Raw genomic sequence first — 24,423 nt, 5'->3', positions numbered from 1 at the left:
CATGTCATTTTCTAAAACTATGTTCGAGGGGATCACAGTATTAGACTTTTATATAATGCATTTGCATTTCAAAATTACAAGGTCATTATAGAAAGAACACTTTTTTTTCACCTAGGTATGTAATATATGTGACAGATTTGCTTTATGTTTTTCTCCATCTATGTGTATATAATTCTACTTGTATTTTTCATTGATGTTCTCTTGCTTTTTTAATGTAGTTTCTATTATTTGCAAGAACATATTTCTATTATTTGCAAGAAAGTAACTCTCCTGAAGCTAAAGCAAGCCAAAGGTACAGAATCGTACATTCATATTACAGAAGTGATTCTTCCCAACATAGTTCCCCACTGTGTTGCACATAGGGTTGGTGGCAATACAGTAAAGCCAGAATAGCCCATTAGTTCCTCCAGAAAAGCTGCCTGGATTTCTGCAGGACTGCTTCTCCAAATAAATTACGCTACTTAATCTATAGGTAAATTTATTGCTGAATATTTGTTATGATGGTCTATTTGCTTCCCAGTGTTCCATTAAGAATCATTTCCTATTAAGAATTGTTTCTAAACACCTATTCCCAACCTTCCTTCTCAACTTCTGGCCATTTTCCTTTAATCTATAGCATTCTAAAATTTTTCTCAATTTATTTATTTCATTTATGTCCTTTATATACTGACTAAATTTAAAATTAGTCAGTATTGTATATACAAAAATTTTCGTCACCCCAAATCACTCTGTTTGTGGATTATATACATTTAGTAAATTTAGCATGTTTTCATGAGAGTGGTTACCTTGTTTTGCATTTATCTATTTTCTTTTAAACTACCTGTGACACCATACCAAAATGACTTGAGCATTATAGATGTGGTTATAACAGCACTATATGTAACAGATCTAGTAGCTCCTTAATTTTATATTTTTACATGTAACATACAAACAAACACAGTGACGGCTTTCTTCGCATAAACTCAATGGCATTGTGATACCTTTCTTGCATTTACCACACTTTAGACAGATATTTCAAGCACTGATTTTGCAAAGTAAAGTAGCAAGTAGAGATCCTCAGCACTCACCAGAGGAGCTGACCCCCTTTCAGAATCGGCATATAGTGTTTATTTGAGCAGTGTATTTCCTCTCTTTACTTCTGAGTAACTTAATGCATTAGTTGAATACTGTCTTTTATGTTCCAACATTTTCTGACTTGCCACATTTTCCCTTCGCTTTTTATTTTCTGTCTTCAGACTTAAGCAGTTAATCCCAGTTCACAAAGTAGCCTATGAATGCAATTTTATTTTCCCTTTTTGTGCATCCTGCACATAGTTTTCTACAACCTGTAAAATTAGAAATGATCATGAAAATAACTGGTGACCTCACTAGGTCAAAATATGACCTGGAACCTAATAGTAATTACATCACATACTGGAAAACTGTCCAAGTAATACAGAGATTATGTTAATCCCAAGATATTATTGCACATCCTTTTTTGAAATCTGTATAAATATTCAGTAAAGCACTTATCCCATCATGTGCATGATGAGGTCACTATTTTATATTGAAGTGTGCCACTTCAGCATAAGGTCCTTCTCAAAAGTCTCAGAATAAAACATCGTAAGCAAATGCATTATATTTCAGGCTTTTATCCTACAAGGAGGTCCACAGAGGTGGGACCCAAACTGCATTTTAATAATGAACTAAATCTATTTACCCAAAAGGTCATATACTGACCTTTTTATTGTAACCTTGCTTATTTTGAAAAGAATATTCCCTCATCGAACTGGCTTTCCAGTTTCCATTTAAAAATACTTCCACGTCAGATAAGTACTGTTTTACCTTTTATTGTCCTCCTCTGACTTTCTTAATTTACCAATTTTTCAGATTTTCTACACTTTCTTTCTTTTTACTGTCACACATTACATCCAAATTTATACATTCATTGACATTTCTGTTCAAGAAACAGTAGTCTGAAAGATACCTATAGATTACTGGTTTTCATGCCACTGCGATTTTAATTCAGAGGAGGCTAGTACAGTTGTAATTATTGCCAACTAGATGTAGTTTATAAGGTTACATGTGTTTGACTGAGCTAAACAGGGCCCAGGCACATGCTTGAGCTCTACCATGTGATAATCCATGCCATTTAACTGTCAGCATGCTCTTTGGTATGCTTTTGGCTCAGGCCAGTGAGCACTCAGGTAAGACACAGCAAGATTTGGGGAATAGCATGGGCTAGGGACTGTTTTTAGTAGGCAGTATGAACGAGGCCACCCTGCTTCAGGAAAGCAGATGGGTTAGCCACGTGAATGTGAACTGTAATTTGCTACCAACTCTTGACTGGGCTGTGGCTCATTTTTTTTTCTAGTACAGATGTCATACAAGAAATTAAATGCAGCTGAAAATTGGTAGAGAGTAAGCATACCTTCTTATGCTCCCATTACCAAACCTGTGCGAAGGATGAGAGCTGTTGGCATGGGAGAGGGATGGAGCAGCGTTAGGCTGACTGTGACTTCCCCGCAGCAGGAGAATTTTCAGCCTGTGAGTAGGAATGGATCTTGGCTACCTTGTGCTACCTCCAGTGGGCAGAACAGGGGTACAGAATCTGGACCCCTTCACATTTTCAGATACTTTTCTATATTTTCAATCATCATTTTTGTTTGTTGTCTCTTCAACTATCTTTTCAAATACATGATCTGATTTGTAGACAGTGGTCTCAGATTTCCTTTTATTCAGTATTACTCTATGGGAAACAAAGAGAAAAATTAAAAGTTGAAGAAATTTGAAAAAAATCTGCTTTCTAGTGTTTCTTTAAAAGTTTCATATATTTTCAGATTATATTAGCAAAACTATAGTAAGCGGCTAATTAGGCTTTCTCAGATAGCATCACATGGTCCGAGCTTTCTTTCCTTTCTATTTTATCTTTGCATGAAGGCAAGCTTGAAGTTCCCATTTCCAGTTCCATTTTCTTTTCTCCTACTTTATACTTCACTACACATTTATTTACAGCAGAATCTTCCTCTTATTGTATTGCAATGTTATTGCTAAACCATCTTTCTGCTATTACTCTTCAAACCCTTTACATTTCTGTCAGTGATTTTCACAGTATGTTTACCCTTTTTCTGGTCTCTTTATTAAACCAGAAGTATTGTAGGTCCATAAGGTCTTCATTTTAAATCTAGTATCTTTTTTTTTCTGATCACTATCCGATCCAGGACTGAATTAACTCTCATTACTTCTTCCAGTTGTTTTAAGTAGCATACAAAAATATCCTCCTGTAGCCTATTTTGAAACATTTCTTGCATGTAACTCAAATTCCTCTTTTACAGCTTTTCACACATTTATTTTCATATACATAGCAATATATGTATGTATAATATAGATATATTATAATATGTGTATATATATATATCATAATCATAGAGAAAGTCAAATGAAACAAACCTTCAACACAATCTTCATGGATTTTGCATCTTCCATTTTCATTTGTGAAATTATTTCTGTGTCTGCCAGCCATGTGAATTGCAGGATCTGCAAGCAGGGTGGTTGTTTTATAAATTATGCTTCCCTCACCTTATCTTCCTTATATAGCAACAGATAGTTATATTCTATTTATGTCTTAGCCACACTTGTTTGTAATGCGATCAAAGAACATTTCATGGAATTTGTACTGGTACTGCACCTCTCAAGACCACATGTACCTAAGCTGTGTTTATGAACAGAAAGACCTAATTTTTCATGATTATTTCATTTCCTGCAAGACCTTATAGGTGAAGTATGTTTTCACATCTCAATGTAGCAATATTCACTCGACTTTATTCTCCTCTTGCAAGTGTTTCCCTATGGTTACACTCACCCATTTGCTGAAAAATCTTTCCTGTTTTGTTAGTATTTCCAGCTATGCTTTCCTCACTGTTCTTCATAAATTAAAAAGATAGACATTTTAACTGGTTGTTTTAACTGAGACATTATCACCCAAAAATTGCAAATCAAAAATACATAAACTTGAGTGTAACAATAATTTTATCTTCAAACTACAACTCTACATTTTAGATTGGTAGTACTATTAAACAAGCAATAGTTTTGTAACTTAGCAAGCAATATCAATACAGTACTCTCAAAACCAAAGTCATTTTCTAAAACTATGCTAATTTAAGTCAGTTTGATGTACTTCCTTCTAACAATAATATGCCATTGTTAGAATTGTATTATTTCTCATGATGAGTAAGACCTTATTCCATAACTACTCTACTGTAAAATGAATACAAGTCTTAAGTAAGGGACTATTTCAGGATCTGTATTGTATTATATAGTTAATAGAAAGGACAAATCTTCGGTAAGCAGCGGTGACTTAACTTTATGTATGCCAAATTATACCATTTGAGGATATACCCCAGAAAATCCTAACAGGTTTTACATAGTTTTTAATATTCTTTCTTTCTTTTTCCATGGATAATTTTCATATGGTTCATTTTTACAAAATTAGTTGCAGTTGATTCATTCTAACAAAAAACTTACTGCTACTACTGTACAACACAAAAACTCATCATCAGTGTAACTGTTTTAGAGATTCTAAATTTCCTCTACTTTCTAATCCTTGTCTGTAAAGTCATCCTCATGCTCAGTAAATTAATCTGGCAAAGAAGGTGCTTTTTTAATGGGCTCAAAATTACGCAAAGTCCTGCTTATAACTGCACTAGTTAAAAACTTTTAGGCACCATAAATTACATTCTCAGCCACACCTCCAATCTTTTTCTAGTAAGTTGCTATTATTACTGTCATTGCAAATTACTGTAAGTATCAGAAGAGGCGTCAGAATCATATTTTACACATCTAAACCGGAAAGTTCTGAACCTCACTATTTGTGTTTTATCATGTACTTGGCATTCCTTTTATTGCAATCCAAAGAATTCAGATTATCTAAAGAACATTTAGTATAGATAATAAAATATGTAGGTATCTACCCCTCAGAAAACATTAACTTTTATTTAATGTTTCTGCTATAACAAAGCATGATTAGCAAAAATTATCCTGGATGCACATCTTTTAGTTGTCTTTTTTTTAAACTTTAACTGCTTATATTACTATCAATACAAAGCACTCTTTCCATTAGCATTTCTCTTTATTTGCAAATAAAATCTGAAAACTTCTGCCATACCATTTATGAATGCAGCATGTTTGCTTTCATTCAGATGCTCTTCTTAAGTTAGCATTCCTATATTGAACAAGTACCCTAAGTCTATATTTTTTCAGCAGTGTTCATCTCTGTCTATAATTATGATTCCATTGATGTAAGAGGCAAGGTACTTTGATCCAATGAAGGCACATGTGTCATAAAAAACTTAAAATGCTGTCACTGAATTGTTAAGTTTCTTATCTGGTTTACTGGAAGTCCTAAAATAGCAGGTCCATCCAGTGTTTAGAAGTAAATATATTCTTGAATATATATGATCATGCTTAAAGCAATATTTTAGGCAAATGGATGCATATATGAGAGAAAAATTGATCAGTATTGAACCAAAAGTGTTAGGAGAGTCCAGTGCAGAACAGAACAGGAAACTCAGGTTAACAAAAGGAAGAAAAAAAGGGAGAAGACAGATAATTCAAGAGAAGGAGAGATCTTTAATAGGTATAAATCAAGAAAATATTACCATAGGAAGGCAGAAAATAATTTCACCTTTTAATAAGTCAGACTTTACCAGTACACAACTTTTAAATCTATCCCACTTTTTGCAAGTGAGCCATGTAGGACTCAATTTTTAAAATAAAGACTAATGATATATTTTGTTAAATTTAAATGTCTTTAATATGGATTTTATATTCTTCACATTTCATTTTACATTTCTACAAACATCTTTAAATTACAGGTACATTAGGAAACCAGCACATTTTATATGAAAGCAGAAGAACAATACTTCTTGATTATTCAAAACCATAAAAAATTCACGAGTGCCATATTCTTCTTTTTCTATGTCTTCACTACAGTACTATCTCTCACAGAAAATACTGGTATCAGCATCAAAGGAAAGGGTCAGCAATCTTCCACATCAGAAGTTAGGACAATACTCTCAATGTGGAAGGTAGGATGGTCAGAGAGGTAGCAAGTGAAAAGCTTCAGAAGAGATGGCAGCTAAAGAGTCAGGAAAAAGAAAAAAAAACAAGGAAAGATAAGATAACAAGATCAAAAAGGACAGGAAAAAGCAAAATACACAGGAAATAGGAACAGTAACAATTGTGCTTATTCATTTTAGAAACAGTACAAGAAGAACACTGACAGAAAAGGTGACGAATAAGGCAGCCATTCTTAAAAAGAAAGAGGTCTACAGAAAAGACCTAGTATGGTATGAAATGCTCAGTTATTCCTCTCTTAAGGTGACAGGCGACTCAACTTTTAGTTTGAGCTAGTTAATTCAAAGCAGCATTCCTGCGAATTCAGTAGACCGAATCCGGCACCTCCAGAGGGCGATTCATCCCATCCTAAGGTCTGAATCTTAAGACTCAGAACCATATATTTGAAATGTAATTGATTTTATGAAGTTCACTAGGTTTTTGTGAATCTAGCAGTATATCTTAAAGCTGAATACTTACGGATAACAACATTTGGATTAAAATAATATGAGAAACAGCATATTTTCAACTTCCTTTACTCTGAACAAAGAAAATTTACTAATGACTTTCATCTGCATAGAACATGTAATAGGTTTGTGCTGCATAATATTTTTTCATTACTGAACATGACTCGTGTTCACTATACTGAGCACAAAAATGAAGTCTGACCCAAATAAAAGAAAGTTTGCTTTTCTGTTACGACTAATTATGTACTACTGGGGCTTTAAGTGTATCTGCTGTAAGTAAAAATCAAAGCTTGAGATCACTGGGATTCTGTATTCCCACCATTAAGACCTGATTCAGGAAATATCACATTTAACTGATAGTTAAAATGGCACTGCTGAAATTTCAGTAATTTGTTACTAAATACAGTAAATACCATTGTGAAAAAATGCTGAAATCCTATGTCATGGTCATGGATACTTATATTATAATGGTTATTTTAAATGAACTATAATTAAATACAAGAGTCATGGGTGAAGGGCTGGTATTAAAGTTCGTATATAGCCGTCTCTGTGCAGGAAGCTTCAGTGTGGAGCAGTTCTGTGGGGACAACCTTTTCATACCACCTTCACCAGCTTGCCAGCCCAGATGCAAAAACAAGACTCTGCTCGTACAGAACTCCAGTACCAAAGCATAAATAACCAGAAAAGAGGATGGAAAAGGGAGCTTTCCTCCTGGGCTCTGAGCTGGGGGCTGGAATATACACCAAAGGGACAGTTCACAGTCTCCACTTTCTTGTTAGTATGGAAAGTCTGAGAGACATAATCCTGGGACTGTGCAATTCATACCTAATTGGAGACCTATGCATACAATGGTCTTCCATTAATGACTGTTTCAGAATACAGTCATGCTGATACTGCCTATTACTTGAGGACAACACAGAGTTGTCAGTTACAATGCAATTAAAAAGACATCTTTAAAATCTAAATATTGGTCCACTTGAAATGTGATTTTGCACTGAAGAATTTATATGATCTAAACAATTCTAGAGTCATGTCATATAAAATAGTGTAACACTAATGCAAAACAACATAACAGTAAGGGCTAATTATAAAATACAGCATGAAGTCTCTTATTTAGAACTTCTAAAAGTTGTATCTGCATTTAATTTAATTTTCCTTTTAGAACGAACATAAAGAGTACAGCTATGTCAGTTTTTCAGTATTCGTATCTTCACTGGGTGCTCTTAAAAACTGCTGTCCAGTGACACAGACACTGCACAGGAAAGGGAACCCTATCACACAGCAATTTATAACGTAATTCTTATGCAGACCTATCTCTCTCTATTAGCAGAAATTAATACACTACCTTCCAAAAAGTAGATGTTACCACTCCAAAATTATTTGTGAATTGGCACTGTAAGGCCTCTCCCTGCTCCACCCATTTTCACTCTCTGTCCCCAGTCAGCAATGCGGCAGTTTTAGAGGGGATGCTACTCTGCTGTACATCAGCTCAGGGCTCAGTTACTAAAGTGTTGCTCAGGTGGACAGTCAAGGCATTTTATGCATACCACCAAGTGAATATAAGAAAATGGGAGGTCCCTTTCTCTGTATTTAAAAATAAACGAGTTTTTAGCATGGTAATTCATGAAGACCAGTTATAGTCACTATATAAATATTAGTTAATTGCTCAGTTCAAAAACTTTTCCCTAAACATTTACTCCGCTGTAATACCATATATACTCATGGGAATCATGCAGTAACTGAGCACATAAATGAACAAATTGCTGAATTAAACTTTTGTTGCCAATTTCCTAATTTATTTTATTTTATTACAGCGTATGGATGAAATCCACACAGTGATGTCTGACCTGTAATGAAAGCCAATGTAAGTAATCCATTGTTCTACAGCTACATTTGGTTATGAATTAATTGACTTTGCCTACTCCTGTTGAATAATGAGTAATTAGCAGTTTTGATTTTCAATTTCAGCATTAGGTTTTGCACACAAATTTTGCCACTCTTAAGTGTTACTGCCTGCCTGTGCCCTGCCCCAAATGCTAGCCACTAGAATTAACAACAGAAATACATATAAAAAACTGGCTTTGATTTTTTGATGTCTAATACAGTTTTTTTTAAGAGCTAACTTAGGAAAACAGAACATTGGGGCAGTCATCATTTCCTAGTAGGATAATGCATTTTGTGATTCAGGATGGCTCTGAAAGTCAATTTAAAGCCTTCCTTAGAGGCAACCGTGCTAAAGCAAAAATGCACAGAGAGTAAAGTATAGCTGAGCACAGCAGTTAGTCAGAAAGCTGAAGTCTCAAATCTGTTTTCCATGGATGCATAAACATAACATGTCCGAGCACTAAATACAAAATATTAGTGTAAACACTTACCTGACTCCTCCCTTTCTACCCTATTGTTTCTCCTATGCTCATTACATTGTTTTTCACCTTTCCCTTCCTTCTGTAAAGGAAAATAATTTCCTCCTCTCCATTTCAGTTTCTTCCTTTCACATTTGCTTTTTCCTACTCACCTGCACAATTTCTGAAATTCCAAAATTTAAAGCTATGCCCATCAAAATTCCACCTGGGGTGAAATACCAAGTCCTTAAAGCTTTTAGCATGGCTGAAGATCAATGACTTAAAATGTGTTTGCATTCTCTCATTTTCAACAAGATATAAAATCACCAGAATAAAGTTTAGCAATGAAAATCTATTTAGATAACTGTAATCTTAGAATAAGATCACCATTCTGTGAAGAGCTCTGCTCATACAGCAAAACATAACAATGATTTTTGCTGATTTGGAACTTTATTATTATCTCTGATACCTTCTTTTTATGCTTAGCTGTTATGACACATGCACGTCCACTTCTCTCCTTTAGTAGCCATTTTAAATGATGCACTGAATGCTTCAACAAATAAAATTATTCATGTCTTTAAATACTTTATAACCAGCTTATGATAAGATATTTAGAAGGAGATGAAAATAGCTAAAGACCAGCATATTGTACACAAATGTAAATATTTTTTCTCCTGTAGCAATTCATAAACAACATTTATTACCTCTATCCATGACATACATTTTTAGATGCCAGCTCTTCTAAACACAAAATCCATCTTTACAATATTTTTTTCAAGTAACTTAATAGCCATTATATCAAATGGTGTTTCACACATAGTATCAACATTTGATGTTTCAGTGACATGATAAAAGAAAGTCAGCTCAGTATAAGTTACTTTGTAGAGGATAGTGCCAAAACTTCAAGGTGTTACCTCTCAATAATCATGAACTCCTGCAGTCTTTAAGATAAAATGACATATGACAAGCAACAAGAGTAGAGCCAATTTTTAGGGACCAACATTGACTAACTAAAAGAGTGATCTCTATATCCACTATAAAAATCTGCCCAAGAAAGAAACACCAAAATAGTTTACCATTAAAATGTACTCTCTAACAACAACAAAAAAAGTATGCTTTATTTTCTTATTGCTACAGTGATCTTGCTACCTAACCTATTTGTATTGTCAGGTGCTGAAAGGATTATTAATTAATTACTGAATTTGAAACTTTTACAGAAATCATGCTTCTAGCTGGCTAAGTTTAGTCATAGACATAGGTATGCAATCATATATTAAGAAGGAAAACTGTTAAATAAAAGCTTAAAACTTATAAAAAGATCTGTGCCAAAAAAAAACCCTGCATTTAAAAAAACCCTTGCATTTAGGAGGATGCCCTAAGACATCTGCTTTCAATCTTTCTGCAGACTCTTTAGTCTTCATGAACAACTTCTAAGGGATCTGCAAAATAATAATTAAGAAAAGCAACCATTCTGTCAGTAAGCTTCAACTTATCACCAGTAGGTGCAATCATCCACTGGATTAATTAATTAATTTATTTATTTTCAGGAAGGTCATAGGTCACAGAAAAATGCGCATCAAAGGGACCAGGCTTTAGAAATCAGAGATTTTTTCTGCTGTTTAGTAAGACAAACATTATCTAAAAAATCATAATTCATCATGTGGAAAAAAATCATCACATTCTAATGAGTACTACATGAAGAGGGGAAAAAGAACAAAAGAATTCATCTATGATCAGCAAATTTCAAATGATGGGACATGTCCTAGTCGGAGAAGATGCAAACTGTATGTTGGAAAGGAGAGGCATTATTATTTTGCACCCAGCACTTCCACAGCATCTCATTTGAGTCCCTTTTTACTTGGCACTGGTGAGGCTGCACCTCAAATACTGTGTTCAGTTTTGGGCCCCTCACTACAAGAAAGACATTGAGACATGAGACATCCAGCAGGAGCATGTCCAAAGAAGGGCAACGAAGCTGCTGAAGGGTCTAGAGCACAAGTCTTATGAGAAAAGGAGGCTCAGGGGAGACCTTATCGCTCTTTACAACTACCCGAAAGGAGGTTGCAGCGAGGTGGGTGTCGGTCTCTTCTGCCAAGTAACAAGCGATAGGACAAGAGGAAATGGCCTAAAGTTGCACCAGGGGAGGTTTAGATTGGATATTAGGAAAAATTTCTTCACTGAAAGGGTTGTTAAGTATTGGAACAGGCTGCTCAGGGAAGTGGTTGAGTCACCATCCCTGAGGGTATTTAAAAGACATGGTGCTTAGGAACATGGTTTAGTGGTGGACTTGGTAGTGTTAGGTTTATGGTTGGACTCGATAATCTTAAGGGTCTTTTCCAACCTAAATGATTCTATGATTCTTTTATCTGCCTGCATCTGCAGTGCAGAACCCCGTAGGCAGGAGGCAGAAGAAAGTACAGTGGGACAGAAGAGAAGCTTTAGATGGGAGGGATTTGTGGGACCATTTGTACCTTTGCGTGTAACTGTTCCTGGGGTAAGAAGGAAAGTAGGTTTTCCACTTAAAAGCATCATGTGCAGGAACTGGAGAAGAAGCTGGGGTTCCAGAAGACACAGGGAAGGGTGTAGCTAGGGCAAGTGTGGAGTGAGCTAGATTCAGATAGAGAGCTGTAGCCATGTTCTGTGGTAAAGTGACTTCCAACTGACCCCAATATATTTATCCAACTGTCATCTCTCCAACTCTTACAGAAACCCTGTTCTGATCCCTATTCCAAATTCTTCGTTCACATACACTCATCCCCAGTCCTACGCATACACCCCATCACTGCTTCTGTACCCACATCCTTGCCTAGACTCATGAATCCCTCTCTCCTGTCACTCACAGATGATACCAAATAACCGTTTTCCACACTACAGCAGAAGTCACTCTCTCCTCCCTTACATATTCCTTTCTGATACAAGGCAAAGATTCCCCTCGATCTCGTATTCAACTAGTAGCTTAAGCCTGAGCAAAGACAACTTCAGAATCATGTAAGTTAGCAACAGGTATTTAGCAGATAATATGAAAACATGCACAAACCACCTCATTTCCCATACATGTATCAAAACACACAAGTAAGAAATACAGAACAAAAAAAGGTTACACAGAGCATGCTTGCCTGCCAACTTTCTTCAGTTCCTTTTAAAACACTATTGTCAATAACATTTGTTTCCAGTATTTTGTTGAAATTTCATAAAACACACTACAGTAATTTTCGATTAGACAACTGATTTTTTCAGGATAAACATCCACCATTACACCACTTGAATAAGGCTTATAATTTGGCATTTCTCAAATTCAACATCCCCATAATTCCTAACACAAAGATATGCAGTATGTTGGAAAACACAACACCTCTACAAACTACTTATGAATTTGCTTGCGTAGTACTCAGGACAATGGGAAGTAACCTATGTCGAGGGCAATTAAAATCACTGATAATACAAATATTTTATGATTCTGGAAAATTTTCAGTAGGAAAAAAAAGTAATGAGACCTGATATGAGGACAAAGAAGATTTTTACAATGTAAAATTACCATTCAGGGAGCTGACATAAATTAAAAGAAGCTGGTCAAATAGAATTGGGATTCTATTAAAATTAATAAACAGATACTGTAGTAAGACATGCTAATACTTCTAAGGAAAGTTTATGTCTGTTAATAATGACAGAATAGAAAATTTTAAAATCTGGTTTTTTGGCAATGAGAAACCAGGTATTAATTCAAAGTCAGATATATATTTTAATCTAGTGGAGTTGACAAGTTTAATCTTTGTCTGATAAGGACCCAAGACTTGAAAAATTATACTCACTTCTCGGAAAACTAAATCTATTAGTCCTGAGTATATATGAAAAGTAGGGGTAGCGAAGACTTTTAGTGATACTCAAGGACAATGCAATGATTAAGAATCCCGCAATTCTGTTACTGGGGATGGCGTGGTAGGGACAGAAGGGTTAATGCTACCAGACAGCTCTTCCTGGCTCCTTTCTGGGAACCTCTCGCTGTTGCTTCTAGTGGAGAGGCATACAACCTATCCAAAGCTGAGAAAGTGGGGAGTGTTCTCTACCTTTTCATACACTCCAGAACTGTGGTTCCCATATTTTTGGAACAACAGATCATTATCAGCCCTTAATGTTTTTCAAAAACCACCACACACCCATCCAATCAAACTTTTAATTGGAAACACTATTTAAAACACTGTTAACTATGGTTTAGTCAAACTTAGCTGTTCAACTTACCATAGCCTTGTAGTCCACCAATGGTTTGTGGACCACAGCTTGGAAATGGTTCCAGCTGTTTCAAAGGTACAATGATGTCTTCCACTCCATCCCTCCCTCCAGACCTTCTGGTTTGTGTGTGAAACATTCTGCTTCTTTATCTGATTTCCCCTGGGATTAATTTTAGGGCCTGCTACTGCTTTTAGCTTTCTGAAGTAGTAGCAAACTGGCATCCTCCATTGCCCACACGTTTGTAAACAACAGAAGTAAAACTGATCTGCCCATCCATAATGTTGCTACTGCCAGATAAAGGAACAAACAGTAGCAGAGGATAAAAAAAATATCTGCAGATTTAGGAAAATAGGACCAGTTTACATTTGACTCATGTTTGAAAATTTATCATCGATCGATAAGGACTAAATATTTTTATTTACAGAAAAGCTATAATTCTGCACAGGTTGGATTTTGGCCACAGCTAGTTCAGGACAAGTGGAGTATAACAGTAAACCAGTGAACAGTTGAGTTTTGTGCACTTGAAAAGATGCATCCACAAAACCATGGCAGATAAAGCTGGTGCTAAGCAGCCTTTTGCCATCTTAAAGATCACCTAAATTAAACAAAACAGTGACCAAAGGTCCCTTGTTCTTCTATTAAGAGAAACAGGGAGTTATAGTCCCCTATTAAACACTTCCATGTATTCATGGTTTGAGAGACCTTTCCCACATTACCTACTCCTCAGTCAACATTCTTCCAAACTGAGGAATCCTGATCCATTTACTGTCCCTGCAGAAGACCTATGCCATACCTCTTAGTCATCCTTTCCTGGATCATATACAGTTCTCATCAATGCTCAAAACTGACCAGCATGCCAGTGCAACTTCTCTGTTTCAAATCATTTCACCACCTTTTGCTAGTATCAACTCCATCCAGAATGATTTTAGGAATTAGCAGGAGCTGCTAAAGATCCATGCAAACACCAGTAAGATGGCTTGAGAGCCCTGGCTTCTCACAGCAGCAAGATACTACCTATCACTTTAACGGTGATATTCTACCACTGTGACAGGCAGGATCTCCAGGACCAAAACCTGTAGTTTAAGCTCGTCGGGGCTGTGAAACCCTGAGAAACAGGGAGGAAGAATCTTCTCTTCAACTTGCAGCCCCTGCTGTGGTTAGAAAGAAAAGCTACAAGTCCCTGCCTTCCTGAGCGGCAGGACTGGTCACAGCCTGCGGAGCTCACAGCTTACGGGGTGATGGCTGCTGTAATCCAAGAGCCACTGCCTCTCTCTGCTGATAGATATGGCCAAACAGCGGGGTCAATGATATCTGCCCTCTGTGACAGCCATGGCTCCTGGATAACCACAGGTCCTGCCCTGAGATCCTTCTGCAACTCTTCAGGGTCAACATGAGGTCTGACTCCAACTGAGTATTTTCCTTTTATCATCTGCAATCTTTATCGCTGCACTTTTTCAGACCATTTAGGAACAGGTGGACCAGCAAAGGTGCCAGTACGAATCTCTGTGAGGCAGCATTGTTGAAACTGCCCATTAGTTGCTATACTGTTCCTTAACTTGTAACCCTTTACTAATCCACAAAGAATTTTAAGTAACTCAATACTTCAATTTGTTAACAGTCTTTGGTTACGGAGCTTTTTTAAAACTTTTTGGTCACCCTTTCCTGTGTATTTGTTGACTCCTTCAAATAACTAGCAAAGCTCTAAGACAAAACTACCTTGTACAAAAGCCAAGATGATGGTTGCCTATTACACCTACCCATGTTCCTATTAATTATATTCTTTATCATATTCACTGGCATTTTGTCTGTCATGGTAGTCAGAGTTATTAGTCCATTAGTCCACGATCATCCCTAGAGCCCTTTTTAAAATGAGTGTCACATTTGTTACTTTCCATTCCACTGTTATCAAGGCTAATTTAAGTGATAGATTATACAAAACAGCTCATGGCTCACCTATTTTATTTCTGAATTTCTCTAGGACTACTGAATGAACAACATGCTATCTGGCAATCTGTTAATGTTTATTCAATCAATTTGTTAAAAAAATCTTTTATTGATATTTCAAATCTGAAATATTCCCTATAAAGAACAACTTTTATGTGGGGATGTCCCTAATCTCCCTGTAATAAACCTTGCCAATGCAAAGAGTTCATTTGTTTCTTTCTGCGATGGCTTTGTCTTTAAATAGTCTCTTTATCTGCAATTATCTATTGAACTCACCTCCCTACTAGCAAAATTTATACTTGAAAATAAGTGTTGGCTTTTAGGATTTTAGCCCGTTGCATTTCAAAATCTTTTTGTTCTGCCTTATAATAGGTCTACATTCAACTTGCCAGAATTGTGCTCTTTTCTGCTTTGCTTGCTTGGATTTCACTTTTTGAAAAATCTCTATTTATTTCTAGTAACTTCCTTTACTGTTCAGTTGTGTTGGACAATTCTTATTCCATTGAGTTAGAATCAGAAAGCAAAGTCCCCGTGTCTCTTTTAATATTTATTTAAACTGTATCTTCATTTGTACGCAATTCTTCTTTTTCAAACAATATTGGACTTTTTTTTTATTTTAATCTGTTTCTCTCCTACAAGCATGAGAAACTTGAGTGTGATATGAGATACCACTACTGAATGGCTCTTCTATGGTCACTTCTTGTGTGCTAATCTAGTATAAATCAAGGGCTGTCCCCCCTCTTCTGGATTCTCTAGCTGGTTTGCTCAAAAAGTAGTTCTTGACGATACCTAAAAATATAGCCTATGCATGATGGCCTAATGTGGCCTAATGTTAACTTTATCCAGTCTATATATAGACAACTCATTATGATCAAGCTTTCAGGTTGTACAGCCTCTCCAGTCTCCCACAGTATTTCCCAGTCACTGTCTTGATCCCATCAATTAGTCCAGAGCTCTTACCAGACTTCTCCTGTTCAGAGATGGAACCATTTGTAACTATGTTTTGTGGCTTATTCTGATAAAATTATCTTATTTGACTATAATTTCTTTGGTATATACAGTGCCATTTGTCTGCATAGTCCAATCTACCATCTCTGCATCAGCTAGGCACTAAACATTCTATCATCTCTGTATAATCTATAGACTGACATTTCAGTGTCCCTTTGAAAGAAAGAAAAGGGATACATGCAGACCCACTTCCAGAAAGAGGGTGACATACCTGGGGAATTCCTGATGGAATTCATGCTTACCACTCTTCTGAAGAATCATTACCTTCAAGGCACAATGGAAACAGAGCACTACGAGATAGCAATGTACCAAGATACCAAATCAAAACTAGTGTAGGTTCCTTCTCAACAGAGATCAGATGGCATTTGAAAAAGGACTGACCAACAGTATGGCTGGAACAACTGCTTGTGGTTATTAAAGATTTCTGTACCAAGAGATGCTGTGTCAGGAAGGGAATGCACTAAGGAGCAGGACACTATGGAAGTATAAGAAGTCCTTTAACCTTTTGCACACACTGCAGAACTTTGTAATATTCGCATTTACTTCCTTCTAAGAGAAGGGAAAGCCTGCTCTTACTGCTGTGGAGAAGAGAGGAGAGGGAAGCTTTCACGACACAATGCCAGTAGCTATTGACTTGGGTTTGACACTTGAGAAGGCCTCTGGCTGCAACTCAGTTCTTCTTTCCCTCTTGTGAGGCCTCTAGTTGGAGCACCTTCTTTCTGCATTAAATATGATGTGACATTAGGCACAGCAGAATCCAACAGCTACACTGCAGTATCCAGTAGGTATTCATTATTATTTCTTTGTATTACCATAAATCTTGGAAGCCCTCACCCTGGACCACTTCTCATGATGCTGGGCCATGAATAAACACACAACAAAAAGTAGATGTGCTTGAATTCTACATAAAGAGACAACAGAGAAATTATGGCAGAGTACAAATGCAATGACACAGTACTACTGTGATAAGCGTTGGCATTAATATACCTGCAATGTAACTGTTGTCTAGTTGGATTGTTTTAAGCTTCACAGTACATAAAACTTTTAAGAAGATATTTAAAGGAAGATAGTAAACAGTTCTGTTTATGAAGAAGTCAACCAATACATGAGAGGCAGCTGAGGAGAAAATATCCAGTGTGGTCTGAAAATTTAACAACCAAATGATGGAAGCTGGCATCATATGTTGATCAAAACCAGAGTCAACCTCTTGATACTGAAGGAGAGGTATCAGGTAGAAGTAGTCTTGATGGGCCTTGAAAAATAAAGACAGATAGCTTATCTTTATTGCTTTAAACTGAAGGACGAAATTGAAAATACCAAAGGAGTAAGTTTGGAAACTGATATTTACAGTAGAGTAGCACTTTGACCAGATAACGAGCATGGCAAGACTGCATTTGTCAAGGCAAAAGAAAAATATTTTCTAATAAAGAGATGATCCGTGGAAAACCTGGGCGAAAAACATAATCGTCTGACAGAGAAGAAAGACCACCCTTGAGGGCTGGAAAAAGATTCCCAAAACTCAGATTTAGCCTAGATTTGATGACTTAAAACAAACGACAGCATGACAGTGTCATTCACAGAGGATGCAGAGAGGTTTTGTGAGGGCCTCAACCTAAATATTAGAAAAACCTATTAACAAAAGACCAATAGTTGTAACTGGAAATAAAGAACTGAGGGCACTACTGAAGAAAATTTTCATGCATTAGATCTGCTTAGGAGTGGAAAAGAAGATGGGAGGAGGTATATGAAACACATAAAACATTGTTTTTCCTATAAATACTGTGAAATGAGAAAATTCTTTCATGTCATATTTATTACTAACTTATTACAGCTATCTGCGCTACCACATTTTGACTTTCAAGGGTTGAAGAAAAACAATGTTCGCGTCGTTATAATATGATGGGTGCCTCATTCAACATAAACAAAAACATGCTACATCCAGCTTGAAGACAGGACAGTCACGATACAAGCCAAGCGCAAAGAGCAGCAGAGAAAAAGATCTCGCAACTTAAACTTACAACAACTAACATGCTGAATGTTCAGGCACATTCCTTTGCTTCTCCTTCTTAGTGCACAGAACCAGGGCTATCACCTCAGTTTGCCACTAAAGGAAACTTACTTTCTGTTGCTGTAGTTTGGTATTCCAGCTCTTGAAGTATTCCCAAGCCCCCACAATGTGTAGCTGTGTGGCAAATGCCCACTCCCTACATTCCACAACATCAACTCCTGATGTCAGCTTTCTTGCTGTTCTCCTAGTTTCAGTCATTTATGGCATCGTAGCATGGGTTAAACCAAAGAAACAATCAGATCGGGTGCTCAACAATGGGGGTTAGCAGCAATGAGTAGTAGAGAGCTGGTTACAGCAGGGGACAATTCAGAGTTCCTTTTCTTCCAAATAAGATTTGTAGCAGTGCTACCACAGGCAGAACAGAGCTGTGCCCCAACATTATCTCCCTCAAAGTACTGGAAAGTTGCCAACACAGGACAGAGAAGCAGTCACACCTAGGTGATCTGCCTCTCAGTGGTGATGAGTTAAAAAATTGTATACATACGAAACATCCAGGGGATTCCTCATACCCCACTCACTAGCATGTCACTTTCCTCCCTTTTCTGCTCTGAAACTAGATCTATTCTGAGACATTTCTTTTGAGCTGGTTCGGGGCGGGGCGGGCACAGCTAGAGGGTTTGGGGGTTCTTTGCAATCACCTAATCTCCCTCCCCTTTTCCTTTTTTACCCATCTTAGTGCAAGTAAGACTAAATATGGCCAATGGGATTAAAAGGTGAAAACAGTAAACAATTAGGTCTAAACATTTTAAAAACAAAATATGCTGATCACGATTTTTTATGCAAAATGAAACATCCAGTGTTCTCAAATATAGATTGCATTTCATATTGAAAAATCTCAATTTAATTTTATATTGCAAAATCTCAAAAGAATCACTGTTAAGTTTTTAAACTAGAAATTCGAAAATTCCCATCCTGTAATGAACATAATGAAATTGTGTTTTGAGCTCTGTTGAAGATGATACTTTTCAAAATCATTAAGTTCTGTGTGCGATCAAGAAATCAAGGCTTTTGCTTAGCACTAATTGTAGTTTAGCATACATAACCCATTGTCCTCTGTTCTTAGTTGTAACTGTCATCCTGAATCCCCAGTTTATACAGGTAATTCACAACTAGTCACTGAGTCTTCTTCAAAGCCCATATACTCCCCTCCGAAAGAAAAAAAAAGTTAGAGAAAAACACTTACTGAAAGTTTTAAACTTAAATCTATCACATATTCAGTGCAATGAGAAATACTAGTAGCTATGCATTTAGTTCTCTTTTCAGGCATATTTTTGCCATCCATTTTCTGGTTTTCAGTTTTGTTTGGTTTGTTTGGTGGTTTTCTTTTTTTTTAAATTGGACTCTAGTTTGCTTTTGATCCGAGTTTATGATTTCTTCTTTGCTCTTGCTCTTTCTTCAAATTGCTTTCATTTCATGATGCTCTTGTGCCAAGCAAAAAAAATAATCCTGTCCTCCTTAATCTTTACTCACCAGTTATTATCTGTGTCCTTGCTCCATGGGAAAGAATCTCTAATTGTCCTTACATACAACTCCTCTAGACCTTTACAGCCCCTTAATAATTATTCACAAATTCAATAACATTTCCAGTTCTTCCCTTTTTCAGATACTAAGACCCCATGGAAAACATTCTTGTATTTGAATACCAGAAAGGAAATACGGCATCATAAAAAAGGGCATGGAGTTTATAATACCCCTTTTGTTATACAGGGAAAACACCTATATGTAGTTTTTGCTCATTTGTATATAAAAATAGGAGTCATAACAATGACTGTACCCACAGCTACAGGAAAAGAACTTCCTCCTTAATCCAAGCACAGATATTTATAATTATTTTGGGTGAATCCACTGACATATGATATGGGTAATTATTATTGATTAAGCACAAAGTACTTACGTATAATAAAATATGTAGTTCCTGCCTAAGACTATAGCTAATCAGCATGCATGATCAAATTCACTCATAATGCGAGCTCAGTTTTTTTAATTTAACCAAGTTACATTGACACAAGTATAAGTGTATATTTATTAACATTTCAATGTTCAACTCAGCAAGACAATTATGTTAGTAAATCAGTTTGCAATATCTACACAAATATTGGTGGTATAAACAGTTTTATAGATCTGTAAGTTTCCGTTTAGTTTATGGGTGAAAATACAGAGCAAGTCAGAGACACACTACTCTGAAAATAATGAAAACAAAGAAATTAAAACTCCCTACCTAATAGCAGTACGAAAGGACTCCAAGTTCACGTGGTGAATTACCCAAGAATAATGAAATCCTTAATGTATATATTGTATATATTTTCTAAAAAGAACTGAAGTCAATTGACATAAGTCAAACCTCTTGATTCACCTTTTTATCATTATTAGTTTGTCAACATCAGTAAAGACTAACTATTGAAAAAATCAATCATTTCAATGTACTTACAGCTGAATTTTCTCATCATGTGACCAACTATCCACAAAGCCTCAGTGCCATTAAGAAGTTTTGAGGAATATATTATTTGGTACTGTCAAAAAAACATAATTAAAAGAATGCATGTAAATGATATTTATTTTCTAATTAGAAATGTTTTATGATTATTTCATGTCTAAAGTACATTTGGGGGAAAAGCAGGACTTACATTATCCCAAAAGGCAGGTTCCAGCACAATCAATGACACACTGACAGAATTCACAGTAAGGAGTCACAGTAGGGTCCTGATCTTGCAACTGAACTTTCACAAAAAGAACCCTGCACTATTGCAGAATCTCCTTAATTTCAATAGGGCCCTACCCACACATAATTAATTACAGAGTCCGCCTATGTGGGAGTAACAACAGCGAGAACAAGGACCTGTTCCTCCACACACCTGCAAAAATATTGGGGAAAAAAAAAAAAAAAAATTAGTAACATGCAGCAAAACCTACTGATAGTCTGTTTTATTACAGCATTTAGCACATAATAAAGAAGTTCTATACATCTTTAAGTTGCATATTATTTATAGGAATTTTTAGCTCCTTCTTTAAAGAATGTTGGCTTAAAATTGCTTACGGATTTCACACATAGTGACAGCACATTATGGGAGCTTTTACTGATATGTATTTGAAATATAAATTTTTAATTATTATTTTCTAAAAATTAATTATCCTAGTTTCTTTGGTCTATGATGCAAGTCGCTTTTTAGTGCTTAAACCTTCTTAAATAAAATCTGTCCCACAACACCCATTTTGGGGACACAGCACAGGCCTGTGAATTTATTGAGGTCTTCATGATCGTGAAAGTATCTGACCACATACAGCAGGATCCAAGACCAAGGTCTTCGAAAATACATAATAAAAAGTAGTTTAGTATTAATAATTTTTAGACTAAAAAGGGTCAGCTTTTTTAAACAAAAAATCCCTATGAAAATCAACTATAATTAATTATTTGCTAAGTTTAAGCTCTTAGTGAACACCTTTTAAAACACAGGAAGCACACACATAATGTTAAACAAGAATATACCACCACTTTGCTGTTCACACAAAACTTAACATTCATGATTTGACCTTACTATTCTTATTAAAAACAGATCTATGTTGATCTTTAAAAGGAAAATACTGTAAGTTACAAGGTTTTTATATATTATAAACCTATAGCCATAGGTTCTATGAAATAATATTTAACTGGTGACACTATGCAAGAGTACTGGTGATAAAGGTTATAAGAGAAACTACTAGATCCTAGAAACATACAGAAGACATTTCTTCATTCCTCTAATACAGACAGCATTAGGGAAACAACAATATTTTTCTAAAAAAAAGCTGGGACCAAATGAAAGGATTTGCGAATCTAACAGAAGAAGTTCCATATAAATGGAATGCAGCCTTCTTTTTTTTTTTTTTTTAATGACCAGTTGTTCTTTTACTGGCTTTGATTTCATGAAACAGCAGACATGAAAATAAGCAGAAAATGGAGAAGAGCATCACAGTTTTTTGTTCCTTGCTGCCAGGTTGATGGTTTTCAAATGGGCAGGAGGACAAACAAAAAAAATTTAAAATACACATTTCAGACTTATGACAAATTTCAAGGCAGTTGTCTTACAATATTGAATTGGAAGTGTTTCTTCTCATGTTACTGCTTTTAAATTTTATGTTTCATATGCATGACTCGTAGGCTTCTGTTATTCTGGGAAATTCAACTGTTTCTAAAGAACAGTGCTACAGTGCTAAGTTCTGTTTAAAAAGTGTTATAAGATATCTTGACCCTTGTCTAACGTTATGCAGAAAATTTAAAAATATCAGACATCTGCCAAGTTAGTGCTGCCTACCTGAGCTTGCAAAGTGAGTGAACCAGTACCTCTGGCAACTGTAATCTGTCCATTTCTCACTGACCGAGAAGCTATGGATTTAGCATTTCCCAAGTTGCAATGCCATGTGATAACTTGATGCAGCCAGATCCTAATACTGTTTTCTGTCCCTGTGCCTAGCTCCACATTTTTCTTCACAAAGGAAGCTAATTGGAATATAATGCATGTTTCCTGCACTGCTCCAAGAGTATAGGTTGTAGGATGGGTCAGGGACACATAGCTGCAGTCTAAATTACAGTCAGTTTCTGGGGAGAGCTGAAAACACAGTTTTACAATTTTGACAGCCTAAGGAATAGCTTGGAGCTGACATCCAAACAGTCAAAGAAATGAAATACTGAAGCTGTCTCAACAGTTCCCTTCTCTGACGTGGACAGGAAAAACATGCATCTAATCCAGGTATAGAAACTACCATAAAATGGAATGATTCACAAGTGGTTTGGGAGACTAGAAGGCCCTGGCAAAAACAAGTTTTTTTTCATGACTAGCAGAAGTAATGAAGTCTAGTTACCTATCAGCATGCTTCTACATGCCACCACCACACTTGTGCAGTAATCCCAGGCTGACACTACCCTGGCTGGTTTCCCATTCCCTTCTAAACAGATTTCCCTAAATTCCTGCAGAAAACACCAGCTTCTGAATTCTAGGAGAACAAGAAACAGCTCACATTGTGACTAGGTCTGAGCTACACATGCGTTGACTGGCAGACCAACCAAGCAGGCTGACTGGCAAGTCAACAGGTTGAACAGAACAGAAAATTTCTGAGTCCATGCTGCAGCTTTTTCTACCCCTGGGGGCACTAATTTGAGTCCTTTCTCTACTCCCAGCTGCTAAATTTCACTCAAATTGTAGAAACTTGACTTTGTGACCTCTTTCTCTATATCAAATGCAGCTGAATTAAGCGGTGGATTCAAAAGTTATTAGGAGAAAACACAATCCTATATATCTTGTTTTGTTCAGAAACTGGGCATGAAAACACTGTAGCATAATCACTGTGAAAATAACTAATGAATTTTTATGTCACTTATTGTTTTCATTCAGGAGTTACACCACAAACTCAGCTATAACAGAACACAGATTTTTACGTGGTGATAGCATAAATGAATCCAGAGAATGTAGAGACTGTTTCAATAAAACTGGCTTTGTTTTGCCACTGTGAACAGGGTTCCTAAATATATGTCGCTTCATAAAGGTGGAAATTTAACAGAAATAAAATTTTATATATATTTTTTGAACTTACCAAGACTGTAGTTGACTGCCCTTCATGGAGATCGCTGCTTCTCGTCCAATTCCATGCTGTCTCTCCTAAGGCTTAAGAGAAGTTCAGTGATACATAGCTGAATAAAGAACAGTGACATTAAGTCTAATTAATCTATTTGGTATACCTGGACTTTTCTTTTGTGGGGTTTTTGGTTGGGTGTGGTTTTTTGGTTTTTTTTTTTTTTTTTTAGAATAAGCACAGGGATTTTTAAAGAATCACCTTAAAATCCTGATGCTACTGCCTGGACCTATATCCTGATATCCCAATTTAGGGAATAGTTTTTCATAACATGCAAGTCCCAGTTCCCTTTTTTATAAATGCTATCCACAGTGTTCTCCTTACCCTTTCTATTGACCTAGCACTAAATTTTGACTTGTGTGTTTCTCGCCAAAATGGCATAGTTGAAATGAGAGGGGTTTATTTGTTGTTGGATTCCAGGAACTGATGAAAGAAGGAAAGAAACTGAAAAAGTATAATGACCTCTCCAAAACTCCAGTAAAAAGAAGAGAGACAAAGAATAGTCAGTGTGGAAAAGTTAATAGAAAACTGGTCATTAGAGGACAGGTTAGCAGGAAACAATGGGTATAAGAAGAGTCAGGGAAGTGAAAGTGATTTAACCAAAAAGGGGATGGAATAAAGGAAACAAAATTATCTTCTTAGTAGAGAAATGCAAATGGGCTTTTCAAAA

General features: G+C 36.1%; 2 long non-coding RNA genes across 10 annotated transcripts in view; one reads left to right on the top strand and one right to left on the bottom strand.

Annotated features, from left to right (window-relative positions):
• The window catches only part of LOC142403672 (uncharacterized), an 80,276-nt gene that overhangs the window by 20,148 nt on the left and 35,705 nt on the right, over positions 1-24,423 (top strand). For all 6 annotated transcript variants that reach the window (XR_012773667.1, XR_012773668.1, XR_012773670.1 and 3 more), the window contains exon 2: positions 8,375-8,424. This is a non-coding gene — a long non-coding RNA (uncharacterized LOC142403672). The remainder of the gene's footprint in view (positions 1-8,374; positions 8,425-24,423) is intronic.
• Positions 1-24,423, bottom strand: part of LOC142403687 (uncharacterized) — an 83,630-nt gene that overhangs the window by 57,145 nt on the left and 2,062 nt on the right. For 3 of the 4 annotated variants that reach the window (XR_012773677.1, XR_012773680.1, XR_012773679.1), the window contains exons 2-6: positions 23,715-23,785; positions 20,774-21,001; positions 20,578-20,659; positions 3,430-3,516; positions 2,411-2,728 (exon numbers count right to left, since the gene is read on the bottom strand). This is a non-coding gene — a long non-coding RNA (uncharacterized LOC142403687). The remainder of the gene's footprint in view (positions 1-2,410; positions 2,729-3,429; positions 3,517-20,577; positions 20,660-20,773; positions 21,002-23,714; positions 23,786-24,423) is intronic. The other variant, XR_012773678.1, reaches the window with a different exon arrangement.

Source organism: Mycteria americana, chromosome 1 (assembly GCF_035582795.1).
Source record: "Mycteria americana isolate JAX WOST 10 ecotype Jacksonville Zoo and Gardens chromosome 1, USCA_MyAme_1.0, whole genome shotgun sequence".
In the NCBI taxonomy this organism is placed as follows: Eukaryota; Metazoa; Chordata; class Aves; order Ciconiiformes; family Ciconiidae; genus Mycteria; species Mycteria americana.
This window is presented reverse-complemented; position numbering and strand designations above follow the sequence as displayed.